Genomic DNA, 15,649 nt, shown 5'->3' with positions numbered 1-15,649 from the left:
TGGAAACAAAGAGGAGTTTAGGAGCACTTCAGAGCAAGGAAAGAAGGGCTGGAGGTGAAGTGTGGCTTTGCTGTGAGGAGTTCCTGGAATCTCCATAAATCAAACATACCGCATGCCATAAAACAAGAGTTTCTCGCATCTCTGCAGTCAGGAAAAGCGGCCCCGCGGAGGTAATTGAATCAGGACACAAAAACAACAGAGCAGACTCACGTTGAGGCGGTCGGGCGCAGCTGGGAAAGCAAGAGAGCCCCTTCTTTTAAAGCAAAGGGAAAGGAAAGACCAGGGGAAATAGTGGTATTTGGAGACCGAGGCGTCCAGAGAGCTGACTCTACGCGGCCTTTCACACGAGCCACGGCTCCAGGTGCAGCACAAAGCAGCTCTGTTTCACAGCCTGTTCCCCACCACCACCTCCTCTACACCTCCAGTCTCACCCATCCTTGTTTTTTATCGTTTTGTTTAATGTAAACTGCAATCATATGACTGCAATCAACCATCACGGTGTGAAATGACAACAGAGAGGGTGAAAATGGATTCAGATGTGTCCCCTGACAAAAAGGACGTGCATCTTAAAATAAACCAGTCTGCACAAAAATACCTGCGACAGAGTATCTGCTTATACAGGCTCCGAGCACGTTGCGGGAAGCTGCTGACTTTAAAGCGCTCTGTTTTGCAGCGTGCTTTTAACTGGGCTCGTCCAGTAAACTACCACTATTGTAAAGGGGAAATTGGCTGTAAAAACTTCCCCTCTGCTACCTCGGTGAAGACTCACTCTGGGAGCAGCATGTGAATAAACACAAACAACACTAGGTGTAAATGAGCCTAATGGGGGTGGGGGGGCCTGAATCGTATCTACAGCTGGCCCAGACTGTTAATGTCTGCACTTTTTCTATTAGACGGGACCCCCTGGCTGCCTCGTACAATTATGTTATTCTTCTGGGACTGTGAGTGTGGGTGTCTGCACTGTGAGACGGTGTCTGGAGGTGATAAAACAGCAGAAAGCACATAAATAATGACTTAATGATCCCCTCCACCCTAAGCTGTAATGATGACGATGGAGTTTTGCAACCCGGGGACGCTGGTGGAGGCGGGCGGGGTAATCCACATGTGGCCTCCAGGTGTGCTTAACTTCTACAATGTTACTTCTTAACCTCTAAACTCACCAAGGCTACACTCACTTTTACTTTGTTCCGTCTGCACCGTCCACACCGTCCACACCGTCCACACCGCCGTGTATATGGCTAGAAATGTTAGGTTTTTCTCGTGTGCGCATGAAAGCTGTTTTCAGGAGAATGAAAGAAATTTATCTTCTTTTTAAGGAGAGGATGCCACAATATGTGTGTGTGTGTGTACACGATGGAAAGAAAAAAGGAAACAGGTAATTTTGAGTGACAGACTGGGAGGAATCAGACGCCGAATCAGACGTGCGGCTAAATTATAGTGTAGTCACTGAGGCAGAGATAAGAGTTTGCGTAATTGTCCAGGTACGTTCTGCTGCCAATGCTTTACAACAATAGCAGTAAATCATGTGACTATAAACTGTAATTAACATCCTTTTGCCTCCTTCCCGTTAATCATGCTCTGCGGCTAAATATTGATGTGTTTGAGACATTTTTGAATGTCGTGCTGAAGGTGTTTTTAATTATTTTGCCAACAACTAATTGGCTTTAGTGGCGTCTGGGAAGCTCAGGAGTTCAGCGAGAACTCTGAATGTCATCGATTTACACTGACAGTGGGGGTGGGGGTGGGGGGGAGATGAGTAAGTAGCACTAAAGAGTGAGAATCAAAGAAGAAATAACGTAAGCGTAATCTGCCAATTAGTATAATTGCTTCAGCTAAAACCGATGAACCCTTGATCCCAGAGAGGCTGAGAAATCGCACGTAGGATCGCGCACGCGTCCACGTATGTTTTAAAAACCAGGCCAAGAAGAAGCATGTATTTGGAAGGAGAAAGTGTTAATCAAAATATATAAGGAGTTAGCGCAGGTGTGCAACTGTGTTGACGACAGTGACAGATTACATTAGGTGACCTGCCACAGCCACCATAGGGAATCATGGCAAACTCTAATTATTTTTAGTCTTTACTGTGATCACCATTAATTAACACAATTATTATCACAAATTTAGTAAACTTTTTTACAAAGTTCTTTTAAACAGAGGATTTCCTTGAACTTTAGCTCAGCCAGAGACACTTTCATTCAAAGGAGATTAGTATCCTATCTGCAGTTAATTATATTTAGAGGTATGGCTCTATTCTTGGACCCTCTGCCCTTCCACGTGCATACATATAAAGCCTGAAGCTGAGTGAAGCAAAAACAAGAATACAGAACAGAGTAGCCATCACGGACACAAGACATGGCTTTGATGGAGTTAGAGTCAACATAAAAAGGAAGGGCTGGCGTAAAGGTGGGTAGCAAAGTGGCCTGCAGAGGCAGCAGCAACTGCAGACAGGTTAAGAAGCACGCTGGGTTTAAAAGACAAGACAAATCAGGATCAGCATCCCTGTAAAATGGAATGACAGTTTTATATAGATTATCTTATTTTCCTGATTGCTGGAAGCCAAATATAATTCAGCAATAAATGAGAACAATAAAACGGCTCCAAATTCTGCTGTTATGTAATTAACACACAAACACTCCGAGTTAAAGTAGGAAGAAGGATTGTTGGCACCCCTCAGAGTTACTGAATCGTGACTGTGCTCCCTGACCTTCCCCCGTATCAGACGAGGGTAAGCGAAAAAGATTTCTTCCCTCTGGGGATGAATATAGCAGTAACATTATGGTTTTCAGTGCAGGGTGAGAAGGAGGGTGGATATTGTAATGGGGCTGAGGAAAGGGAGGAAGAGATGTCTCATTTTCTCTAAAACAACCCAGAATGCTTTGTGGATCTCCAGATGCATATCTCAGGCTTTTTCTAACACAATCGGAGACATTAAAAAGAAAGAAATGGGCTTTATTCGCACAATTACCTCCTGAGTATCAGCTGCTTGATGGTGTCTAGCAACAGCTTCCTCTTCGCATTGTGCAATGCAACTCCTTTTTTTCGTGTGCTCTTCTAAAGTCAATAAAACGACGCCGACCCTGCTAGGAAGAGTGCCCTTTTGCCCTCTGCTGTTGCAGTGATGGGAGTACTTTTCTACCCAGAAAGCCCTTGGGGAACAGCGTGAAGCACAAAATAGATCAGGATGCTACGGGGCCCCTGGCTTCATAAGGGCAGAAGTCTATTTTTAATGACAAGAGGAGCACCGCAACACAGTGTGGCGGCAGGGCAAGTCCAGAGGAAATTTATCCTCTGCGTAGGAGTTCCCTCGCTCACTGCGCCTGTCTGAAGAGTTCTGAGGCTTAAATCAAAAACAACTGCGGAGGGTTTTACCTGCAACAGAAAATCTATTTTGTTGAGCTGATCTCAGCTCGTGCTCATTAAGGAACACTTGGGCTTTTCGTTTTGTGCAAAAGTTGTGATTTTTTTGCATCTGTGCACATTTCCTCCATTTTTGCATGTATCTGTATTTGAAAGGGCAGCTGGGAAGGAGGGGTCAGATTTAGGGTCAGGCCGGGGTTGCGACCAAACCCATTCCTGAGAAAGTGAAATTGGAGCCTTTCCTCTTGAGCCACTGCATCCTGCTTGACCTCCAGAGTCCTGCATATATGCGCCTGAGCTGCATGTGAAATAAAGAGCAGAAGTATTCCTATTTCTCATATTTGTACACAGAGATATTTTTGTTACTGCCTCTACTCTCTCCGCCTATTCTCAGGGAATTATTTGTTGATTTCACTTTTCCATCTGACAGCCTCTGTTTCTCTTCCTTAGTCGAATCTCAGCCTACACTGCGCGATGCTGCAGGGTTTAAAGCTCATCTCCTCCGTACCACAGAAAAACACACAATACACACCTTAAACTACGTGTACAATGCAATGTGTGTTTTAGGCGCTTTGGAGTTTCCTTGTATTTGAGTTTTCTCTTTTCTATGCAGGAACAAGGAGGGAGGGGAGGAAAAAAACATCTCATCTCATCCTAAAGCATCTTTTAACAATCCTCTTCAGTCCCAATAGGGCAGCACGGCGGAAGCAGCACAGGCAGAGAGTCAGCACAACTCTTGAACGTAACTCACTTCTCTGGGGAACTGAGCAACACAATAGAGCCGGAGCAGAATAGAAACATTCTTTGGTTTCATGAACAGCATAATCAGATGACTGTATTACACTGTCTGTGAAAAAAAAAGGATACTGCTGGCAATACCTCTACAATTACTCATTGTCTTTTGGAGCAACTGATATCCTTATCGCTGAAGCCCAGTACCTGGCTCGACTTAATGTTCCACAACAAACTAGCCCGTGAAATCAAACTCTCACCTGTGTGCAACAGCAGTCAACTCCAAATGACCACATCGTCTTATACGCAGATAATAATAACAGCAATAGTAATGTTAAAAATCAAGCCAGCTCAACATGCTAAGAAGCTACAAAATAAGGTACCAGCTCCTGGCAGGCATCCACACAGCTTCCAATTGAGGGCTCATTCTTCCTAATGGTTTATTCAAGTAAGAATGAGATGTTATTCAGAAGGAATAATAAGTGGTTTGTTACTCACTGCTGGTGGTTTAGATCGGACCACACATCCTCTGTGTGGTTTCACCTTCAGAACTGAGAAGGCATTGTGCCTATGACCGGGTAGACTACACATTCGCACTGAAGCTCCACACAGACCGGTAAAGAGGGTGACTCATGAGAGTCTCATGTCTGAAGACTGTTTGCGGGCAAAGGTTTGAAAACAATGGGTGCATGCGAAGGAGCTCTTTGCCACACGACTGTGTTTTCTTGCTTTTATGCAATGGTATTTTATTAAACATAATACATTTGTAAGTGCTTTGATGTTATATAAATTGTGGAATTGATAGACAACTGATTTTTTTTAAATATAAAAATGGATGTTGTTAACCTTTGTTGTTCACTTTTGCATGTTTAAGGGAGATATTAGCTTTTAATTCCATGAGTCCTTCAGTCAGGCTAAAAACAGCTGCATGAACCTCATGCAGTACTGAGATCATTCACAAAAGAGTGTTTTAACCTATAGTTTGTTTACTATTTACTAAACTTTAAGGTTTTCCTCCTGATTTTTCTACACAGAGAAAAATCCAAGTAAGAATGTTCAGTCTGTTCGTTGGCTAGATGTGTCTGGTACAGGAGCAACAAAAGTAAATACAGGAAGAAGGTGCCGTGTTCTTGATTATTGGAGAACACAGAGAATTTACCTGGATTTCACGGCTAGTTGCTGTCCCCTACAGACCATTGCACATTTCTAGTACCTTTCCACATCCCAGAATACAACGAATCCATGGCTACAAGACGTTTTTTTAACTCAAATATACACCTGGTAACTGGTTCGGATTGAGGTTGGCTCACGTTCACTCCATAAACGAACGCCTCTTGAGTTAATTTGGAATCACACCAAAACCACCTCCTACGATGGGTCTTGGTCCATTGGTTGCTTTGGTCCACGATTACTTTGTTCACACCTGCATAAATGAACCGCACCAAGGGGGAAAACGGACCAGAGTTCAAACTAAATGGATGAAACACTGCAAGTGTGAAAGAAGTTAAACAAGTTAAAATACCAACACAACAATTAAATTATAGTTCATCACATTAAAACTCTTCTATCAGTTATTACTACATATGATCCTATTATTACTGACCTTAATATTATTGACCGTAGGCGTGAATGTAAATCTAACTGGTTGTTTGTCACTCTGCGTTGGCCCTGTGATAGGCCCGCCTTTCACTATATGTCAGGTGGGACAGGCTCAAAACCCCCTTGTTATCCTGAATTAAATAAGCAGTAGAAAATGGATGGATCCAATTAAATGATTACCTAAGATAAGCTGTAATAATGGATCAGTGTGGAAAAAGTGTTCTACCGTTGTGGTTGGTTTTTATGATGTTAAATATTTGGTCCACAGGTATTCAAAGTAAGAGCCAAAGGGTCATAAGAGTGATCTAAGTATAATCCTGAGATAATAAGCGATATGGGAAAGATTCTGGATTTGTTCTGGTTTGTGGCGTTTTCATCTTTTGGTGTAAAATTTTAGACGATAAATGCCAACGGTTCTTTGGGGGAACTGCCAACAATAAGAAGCCCAAATGCAGTGTAGTTTTTAAGCCAAGAAATCTTGGGAGCTATTTGTTTAATCTCTTATATTGAAGAGTATTTTTAAAGCTGATTATGGGTATTTGTATAAGATCTAAAAAAAAAATTTCTTTTAAAAACGTAGCTACAAAACAGCCGTTGAAGCATATTTCCAAAAGTAGAGTGGATTAGAAACTTGTAAAAGCATAAAAAAGGAGAAGCTATGTCAACTTATTCAGAATTAAAAACTTCTTAACTACTTTCCACAACCCGGGATGCAGATATTTGGCAAAAACTGCCAAATATCTGCTTTAAACTGAGGTCGCTGGGACGAGGAAATGAGCTTCTCTGATCTTTGGGGTAAAAACATTTGGATTTTTTTGTGATGAGACAGTAAAGGAATGCAGTTAGGACAGATCTGGAAGTGTAAAAGTAGAGATTTTGAGGATTTTGAAAAGTGACATAGACATATAACCTTTATACCAATTTTCCCTTCCATTGCCTTACTCTTTTCTATCACCTGTCCTCTTCCTCTGCCTCCTGTCTTTCATCATCTTTCCTTCTCTTGATGTCTTAGCTCTCTTTTCTCTGTCTTGTTTGGTCCGGTCCTGTCCTGCCCCTCTTTCCCTCTCTGAGGACGTCTTGCACTGACAGCTGAATCCAGCAGACAGATGCATCCGGGAACAGACTAGACTGCTGCCTCTTGAGGGAACCCCCTCCTTGTACACTTAACAATTTCCCTCAGACCCGTTCACCCTGCCTGTCTGCTCATCTGCCTATCACCCTTTCTATCTCCATTTCTTCAGTTTTCTTTCCCTGCCCTTTATTTTTCCATTCAAACAGCAGGCACCTCCCCTCTTTGTCGGGCAAACTTAAGCTCTTATCTTTTCACCTATATCTGCGTTGTCGCCTCTCCTTTTCTCTCTTTATGTCTCTCCTCTAATCTCCCTCTGCATCTCTCTTCCATTCCCATTTTTTTCCCTGCGTGGCCAAACTACAAGAAGTGGGCCGCTTTATCTTTTTAGATGTTATCGCAAACTTTCATATGAGGTCGGATAAAAAAGAATATAGCACCCTCTGTAATTCCGTTTCCTCATTCATTCATCTGCTGAGGGAAGCATCCTCTTGCAACTTGAATATTTTTTCTTCCTTTCCTTTTCTTGTCTTTTTTTTCGAGGATATTGCACTGATTAGCCCATCGTAATGATTTCAAAGTAGAGATAAATGTTTTCATTTGCTGAAGATTAAAGTATTTTCTGTATTTATATCCTCTCGCTGATCAAATTAGAGCCTCTCCGGCTGTTTGCGGCGCTGCGATAGATGAAGCTCCGATAGTACTAAACGCATCACATCAAAAGAGCTTCTTATCGTATAATGATATGCTCCATAAAGATAAGGAGCAACCATTTTCGTCCCACGAGGAGTTAAAAAAAAAACAAAACTCAAACCCGCGACCGATTGCGAGCTACATAATCTCCTGTTTATTCGAAGGCATACGGTAAACACAAATAAAAGCGCAGAAATCACACACATGGGCCTGCTTTAGTAGTGGGTGGGCGCCTAATTTAGTTGTGACTATACATAGCAAAGAGTCTCAAAGTCTCGCAGGAGGCAGTCCAGTTTTGCTCTCATCTCAGAGGTACAAGCTGCAGCCTGAAAGAAGAAGCTCCTACAAAAGGGGAAATATACGAGCTGAGCGCCGCTATCAAATGATCCTCTCATTCATGCTTCAAAGTCATTCATCTTCCAGAGAAATACAGCAGGGTGACGGCCCGGAGAGGGAGAAAAGTGTGTATTTCCCCCTGTGTATGTCTGCATGTGTGTTTGGTGACAACTCATGACTCATTTCACCCTTCAAACGGCCCCGTGGCACTCAATCAGTCAATAAACAAAGACCAGCAAAGCTTCTCCTCCACTCTTTTTTTGCCCCAGCCTCCCTTTTAAAGAAAAAAAATCCTCTTTTCACCTCTTTTCCCCTGACTCATTACACCTCATCACACACTCTCTCCACGCTCCCGCCTTCTCATCCTACCCCCCCACCTCTCAGCGACTCTCCTGGCTAGCTTCATACCGACGCAAGTGTAAATGGAAGACTACAATACACTCCGAAACTTAAAGTTTACAATAATCGCCTCTCCTGATGTCACAAAAAAGAGTGAAAGTTGGGAGCCCTTTCTGTTTAACCTTTCAAACATCCTCTCAGCTTGATCCTTAGTAGGGAGAAAGAGGCTTTGGGGATTATTCAATCATGACCCAAATAGTCCGCTCTGTGTTTCGCCTGCGCTGGCATCGTGGTTAAAAGACAGATTCCTCCACTATCTGAGTGGGGTTGGAGGTTGTCGCGAAAGAGGGGGACGGCGCTAATGCAGTGTAGCTGTGCTGGCGAGTGACGGCTGGTTTAGTGGTGCTAATTCCTTCTGACGTGTGGACATGCGAAGGGATGTTTAACTCAAACCGCAGGCGTTCACTCTTGGATCCAAGCAGCAGAAGCAATAGCACATCCAGGATCACATATCGCTCGCTCGCGCCTCCCTGCCTCACTCTGAACTCAAATTATTTCCTACACCTGGCTTTGCGCTGCTTCTGCTGTTTAGCATGCAGTGTGAAATTACCACAGCTTCCTCTGTCTGTTTTACAAGGATAGGTCCCATCAGAGAACTGGTGTGCTTGTGCATGTCTGTGTGTGTGTGTGTCTCTTTTTACACGTGCACTTTTTTTATCATTTCATTTCCAGCTCTTTTGCATGTCAGTCTTAATTTTGCACCTGTACGTGCCTTGATTTTACTTTAGCTCACTTTACCCCAACTGCGCAGCACTGTAATATAATATTCCTCGCAGGAAAACAGACTCACAGCGTGAGTTTTGGAAAAAAAATGGCGCCATGTTCGTTTTTTAAAAAGCGTCACGGGTGACCTTGACGGAAAGGGACTGGGATCTCCGTGCGGCACACAGAGACGTCAACTTTTGTGAAGATAAACAACAGATGCTTTGGGGTTGCATTATGCATCCCACTTCATAACTTCCTCGCGGTCTCTGTGGCAACTGTTAGGACACTTTGGCCTTTAAAGAACAGAAGTGGCGTGGCTGATAAACTTTCATTTTGCCAACATTTTCATTTCCTCTCAACAGCCTTTCAAATCCCCGGTAGGAAACCTTGAGAGTAGCCATAGCAACATTGCACCATCTCGCTATATCACTGACAATGACAGAAGCGAAAAAGAAAGAAAAGGAGAAAAAAGTGCTTAGTTTCACCCTGGCAACTTTCTCCTTTGTGTCAGGATAGGTCAGAAATGGCACAAACGGGCGCTGAACTCCCCTCAAAATGAATTATAAAGTTAAACAATCATCCAACATGTGGGATGATTCTGTGGAGCTGCCACAGTCTTGAAATCAAAAGTGGCAGGAGGACCAAGGAGGAGGGATGAGATAATGGCAAAGTGGTTGTAATGTATAAATAGCCTGTGGTAGCTTGAGGACAAAGCACAGCGGGAATGAGCAGAAAACCACTTCAGCTATTGTTTGCGACTCCAAGTTTCCTTGCTTAGGAGCAATAAATCATCCATTTGGGGAGAATTAGTCAAATCTGGCCTTCCATGCAGTTCTCACCCAATAAACTCACATCTTTTGTGAGGCTGCGTGTACAGAGACAAACTAACAAAACCCCATCTTGCTGGTGTCACACAAATAAGTAACCAATGGGGCCTTAGAGAGGCCAGAGGCTAATGGCTGTTTAGTTTGCACGTGCAAGACAATGCCTTTCGCTTTCCCTCCCAACGGAGCTCAACCCCCGAGGGGATGTTGAATCACAAAGGTCGACAACAATGGGGCTTGTCATTCAATCAGTTTCCACGGTGACCACACAGTCTCACCGTGCTCCGACACCGCCGGATTCATCGCAGAACATCTTCAGGCTGGGACTAATTGCTGTGTTTCTGCTGGGGTTCTGTGTCAGCGCTCAGGCAAACTCCCCACGCAACACAAATATCAATCACAGCTAATCATATGCTGCTCCTCACAGCGCGCTGGAATGTGGAGCAAGTTTACATACAATGGGCTCATGTGAGCCTGCTGCTCGTCTCTCTGTCAGCGCAGGAGTTGGTGGTGGAGTTTTTTTGCACGCCACAAATACTGCTTATTACAGTTCCCCCTGAAAACGATCATTAGCAAACGCAGTCTATCCTGTTTTGTCCAAGCAACCGTCCAAAACTCAAAGATAACAAATGCACTTTTATCAGAGACCAAGAAAACGCAGCAAATGTTCACATCTGAGAAGCTAGAACCACTAATCTGGATTAAAAGTTACTTAAAGGATTTATTAAGCTTCAAAGTAAATGGCAGTTTCCTCAGTTAATTGTTTACTTTTTCTCTCTTTAAACTGATGACTGCAGCTCTGAGCCATTTTTTCTTTTTTTCCTCTCTCCATTCAAATTTCTCAAGCATTTCACCAATTTTGTCCAAAAAACCTCCTAGCACTTATTTCCTCTTTTATTTCCCCTTTTTCTTTTTGAAAGGGACTTTAGCTTCCAGCGTCTAATAAAAGGCCTGAATAATTCTTCCATCTGGATGATGGTCACTTATTTCCACTGGTGTGATGGCACAGATGAGTCCCAGCATCCTTAAGGTCAATACTTAAGAGACATCCCAAAAAACTTGCAGAACCGATAAAAACAGCGAGTCTGAATGGAGAAAAGAGTTTGGCGTGGGTTGGACATTCTGGACAACGACATGTGAGAAAAATGTGCACCATTTTGTAAAAGGTGTTTGCTTCAGGCCAGGAAAAACATTGGGGAAAAGCAACTTAGTTAACAATTATAATGTACACTCATCAGCATAGTCACAGTTGGAGATTAGCAGCCCTCTAAACGTGCTGCAAGGACAGGCTCGTGAGGAGCATTGAGGTAGCAGCAGAACCACATACATTAACTCCTCACAGCAGAAATCTTTCCATCTCTTCTTTTCCCCCCTTCACAGCAGATCCCTCAGTATATTTAACTTGTCCTTTCTCATTTTTTTAACCAACTCACTCATGATGAAAGCTATGTCAGTTTGGCTTTTGTGGAAGAGTTCTGCTTGCTTGATTTTTTTTTTTCAGCATAAGAAAAGTTCAAATGAAGGTTTTATTCCAATAGTAAAACAACTTCTCTCTCTCTTTTTTGATAGTTTTACAAAATCCTGGGTAAAAAAAAAAAGCCTTCAAGGACAGCTCTGGCTGTGCAGTGTGTGAGTGAGCAGAATTAAATTTGAGGTGCACGGCTGAAAAGTTTGAATACCTCAACAAAGAGATCAGCAGAATGAAATAAACTTGGCACATCTTGTTATTGTGATTAAATAAAAATTACTAGCATTAAACCGCGGAAAATCAGTGTCTCTCAAAGGGCACTCATTCATTCTTGTGGAATCAAAACGGTGAGAAAGAAAAATTCAACAAAAGCTGCAGAGATTGAAATCTTTACTCTATCAAAGCAGGAGCCAAACATTACATAAAAAAGCAAGGACGTTTATTATAAGAAAAAAATAATAATAATAAGTGGAATAAATCCTTGAATAACATCAGATTTTGTTTTAATGGATAACTAAAGAAGATGTGGATGCGAAAAGCCACTGATGTTTTCAGGATTGGTGCACTGCCATTTGCTATACTGTTGGGCCCTTTTTTCCCCTTATTTGTTTTCTTTTTAAAAAATTGTGACACAACACATATTTTCCAAGCATCTCCCAAAATAAGTCGGAAGGAGTGAATGAAGCAGAGGCTTAGCTATTAGATCGGTCGTGATATGAAACCCTAATCAGCTGTAATGAGATATTAGAAAGAGGAAAGCGAAAAGCCAGACACTGCTGCGAATGTGTGAGATGTAAAGATCTGATGAAAGCTGTGAGGTACCTGCTGATGGCCGCACTCTGCCAGCACCACCAAGCGGCGAGTCGTCGCAGAGCACAATGCAAAACTTCTAAAACTGATTATTTACCCCATTGTGGAGAAGTGCAGGCATGTGCCCCAAGGCATGCAACCCTATCCCCATCCTGCCGGATAGTGTTTGGATTTTTTACGCATGTTAACGCGTGATTTAGGTACAAAAATGTCATTTAAAGGTGAGTTAAAGTCGTCCGTTTGTGATCAGGAGAAAACACGTTAAGAAATGCAGAAATCAGCAGCATATCCGAATAACATCAAAGCTGGCGCAGAGCTCAAAATTTTAAAAATCCGCTTTTTATTTTTCATGCCTTACCAAGTGAGGTGTCCAACTCCCGGTCATCTAGTAGGGAGCGAAGCTGCGTGTCTTGTCCCGGTGAGAACAGCGCAGAGGAAAAAGACAGAAAGCAAAGATGAGCTAAAGAGAAAATATCCTCACTTCAGCTGTGCCTCTGGTCAGAAATGGACCTCGGTAAAACTCGGTTAAACGGAGATGGTGCCGTCTCCGTACCTCCTGAGGAGCCCCGTGTGCTATTTCTGCTCCCACGGAGGAGCGCTCTGGTGCCGGTGGCTCCTCGGCGCACGATCTGTAATCGGACACCGCACTGTCGCGCTGCGCCACAGACGATATGCCTCCGCTGTGTGGCGAAAAAGCGACGGCGCGTTAAAACGCAAAACTTTCCCTTACGCTAAAACGTTCAGCGCCTGTGCGAGAGGCGAGAGGAGCGGGAGGAGCGGAGGCGGGTGATGCGCCCGGTGCTGCTGGCGGTTACAGCTGCGCAGGGTTGCGAGCAGGGTTTTGATGGCTGAGGACTGCGCCCCCACTTTGCGCGTCCACTCCAGCAGCAGCAGCGAGGAGAGACGTGGCAGCGGCGCACAGCTGTCCTGCAGGTGGAGGAGAGGACTAGAGCTCACTGAGCGCTGGAGCTACAAGTGGGATGACAGATTTGGAAGGTCTTCAGCTTTTTCTTTTGTTTTCTTTATTTTTAAACGTATTTATTTAGTCATGCACTTGTTTTCAGATGTGAAAATCTCCTCAGATCTTCTCTTTCATGAAGGTCAGAGGTCAATGTCAGAATCTGAAAAGCACTCCCTCCCTTTTTTTAATTGAACTCATTTGCATTGAATCCTCAGGGTGCGTTAAGCTACATTTGGAAATATAATCCTTCTTCAAAGGGCTTAAATTGAATTTTTCATATATTATAGATTTTTTGAGTTAGCTACCAATCATGTGCACAACTGGTGAGCTAGTGAAGGACACTTCAGCAGAGAGGGTGTTCACTGCAAGTGGGTTTGAACCCTGTCATGCATATATCTCTAACTATGAGACCCAGCTGCTCAATATTGTGTGAATCCTTCAGATGGACAAAAGCCACTCGCCGCTCTCTCAAGTTCATTGAACAGCAAATTCATCTTGTTAGAAAGTAAAGATTTAACAAAGATTTAACATGTAGGTTATGATATGTGTGTGTCTGTTTCTGTGTGTGTGTCTGAGAGAGAGAGAGAGAGAGAGAAAGAAGAGAGAAGCAAGACAGAAAGTGACAGTGGCGTGTGACTGCGCCTTTGTATATTTTAATAGCGACATCCCCCGGTTCAATTACCTATTTATCCCCTGGTGAATGAGCGCATCCCTCTATCAAGCTCCAAAAGCCCAAACAGCCGTACACAGCTTTAAGGCTGTGACTGAAAGTGTGTCTGTCTTTTTGACAGACACGCTGGAGAGTCAACAACAGCCTGTTAATACGCCTCTTCGTTAAACCAGAACATGCCTCTGTGAATGCTTCTGCTCCCCTGTATCCACATCTAAATTCAAATCAGGTAATTTTCATAAAAATGTCGCTACCCACAACGGGATGGGCGGGTGGGGGGGTAAAGCTGAGATTTACATTTCAAGTGGCCTCTGTGCAACTCTGGGAAATGCGTGGGTAACCTTTTCCTTTCTCTTGCTGTGCAGGGAGATGCAAAGGGAGCAGATCTGCGTTCTTAAAATATCAGAACAGATTGGATAGAGATATGCAATGCCAAAGGCAATGGTAGTGACTGACAAATACAATGAAACAATAAACTGAGCTCTGATACAATGAAGTGACTTTGTGGCAGTAGTTTGCAAATCAAATGCACTTTCATCAACTGGAAACGCTGTGACCTCCAGAACTTTTTCACTTTGCTTCAGGAATTTCAGGCTTGCTTTTAGTTCGCTTGGTTTGCTCTGCCGCACAATAGATGTTTTACTCCCTCACGGCCAACGGCGAAAACCCGCCGAGCTGCAGCTCAACTTCAGAGCGAAGGAAAAACAATGGCGTGTCTTTGAATGGGCCATCAGAGTCGGCGATGGATGATTGTGAGTACATTAGCCTGTGATGGGGAGGCGTGAGAATGAATCAAAGTTACACAGGAGCTTGTCTGTGTGTGTGTGTGTGTGTGTGTGTTTGTGGAGGTGTGTGCGGCTACCTTTGTTGCTTTGCATTCCTGTTTTGATGTCAGGCAAACGCACTCAAGTTTCTAGGCAACCACAGAAGAAGTCTCCTATAATTCACCCGGTCATGTAAGATCTTAGTGGGATGTATTTGTGTATTTGTGTGTGTGTGCTTGCTGTTTGTGTATTGTTTCATCTGGCAGCTTTTTTGAGGAATTGGAGTTTTCAGCTTCTACACAACTGAATACTGGTTCAAAAATATTGTCACGATGAAAGAAACTGTATATAAAAAATAATAATACCAGAGGGAAAAAGCAATGTCTGTTCATTTTTTGTCATATTTCCTTTATGCAAGCATGTGCATTTGTAATCTGTGCCTCTGTACACTGATGGAAGGAGATAATAACAGCAGGCCAAGCCCCTGCTTTAGTACCAAACCTCAGCCGACCACAGTCGAGCCCCTAAAATCACTTTGTCACACAGGCCATCTGTCACGCAGTTTCTCTGCCGTTTCAAGCCCCACGTCATCTCGCACCTCGCAAACACAGCCCGTCAGCCAACCTGGCAGCCGCCTGGACACTCACAAAACACACGCTCGCCGACACGCAAGTGCAACAGCGCTCACATGTTGTGGAGCACTCACACGCTAATACGAGAGTGACTACAAGCGGCTGAGTCAAGCTGGAACTCAGGAGGTTGAGAGTACGTGTGAGTAAGAGACAAGAAAGATGTTTTGGTCATTTCCCAGGAGAGGAAGAGTTGTGGAATAAAAGGGGGCACATGAAAAGATAGCAAGGGTGAGAGAAAGAGAGAGAGAAGAGCCGGCCAGCTGTGAAAGACTGCAGTCATTCCTCACTCTGAGCTCCATACCTGCAGACTCAATGAGCCATCCCACGCTGCAGCAGGGCCAAAGCCGTGTGATTTCTCAGGCTTACTCAGCCTTACTGTGCCCCTGCAGCAGCAGCATCTAGGGCCTTGTAGTGCCAAGACTCCACAAAGTCTACTTCCCCCGCCACGCTTCATGGGAGGAAGGATTGGACGATGATGCCGTAACTGTCAGAGTGTCAGAGGAAGTATGTATGCGACGGGGTAAAGGGCTCTCCGTGAGGTGTCAGACTCAGCGAAATTATTAAGGGCTTTAAGTTTCTGTAGGCTGCTATTTTATTCAGCTCCTTACACATTATTAGTCATGCTAACAT

General features: G+C 43.7%; 1 protein-coding gene across 5 annotated transcripts in view; it reads right to left on the bottom strand.

Annotated features, from left to right (window-relative positions):
- sema5a (sema domain, seven thrombospondin repeats (type 1 and type 1-like), transmembrane domain (TM) and short cytoplasmic domain, (semaphorin) 5A) overlaps positions 1–12,868 on the bottom strand; it is a 140,738-nt gene extending 127,870 nt beyond the window's left edge. For 3 of the 5 annotated variants that reach the window (XR_269493.4, XR_002063341.2, XM_025910406.1), the window contains exon 1: positions 12,351–12,868. The gene's annotated coding sequence lies outside the window, so the exon portion shown is untranslated. The remainder of the gene's footprint in view (positions 1–12,350) is intronic. The other 2 variants (XM_013270374.3, XM_025910405.1) reach the window with 2 other exon arrangements.
- Positions 12,869–15,649: the final 2,781 nt, after the last annotated feature.

The sequence above is a fragment of the Oreochromis niloticus genome, linkage group LG9, assembly GCF_001858045.2.
Source record: "Oreochromis niloticus isolate F11D_XX linkage group LG9, O_niloticus_UMD_NMBU, whole genome shotgun sequence".
In the NCBI taxonomy this organism is placed as follows: domain Eukaryota; kingdom Metazoa; phylum Chordata; class Actinopteri; order Cichliformes; family Cichlidae; genus Oreochromis; species Oreochromis niloticus.
This window is presented reverse-complemented; position numbering and strand designations above follow the sequence as displayed.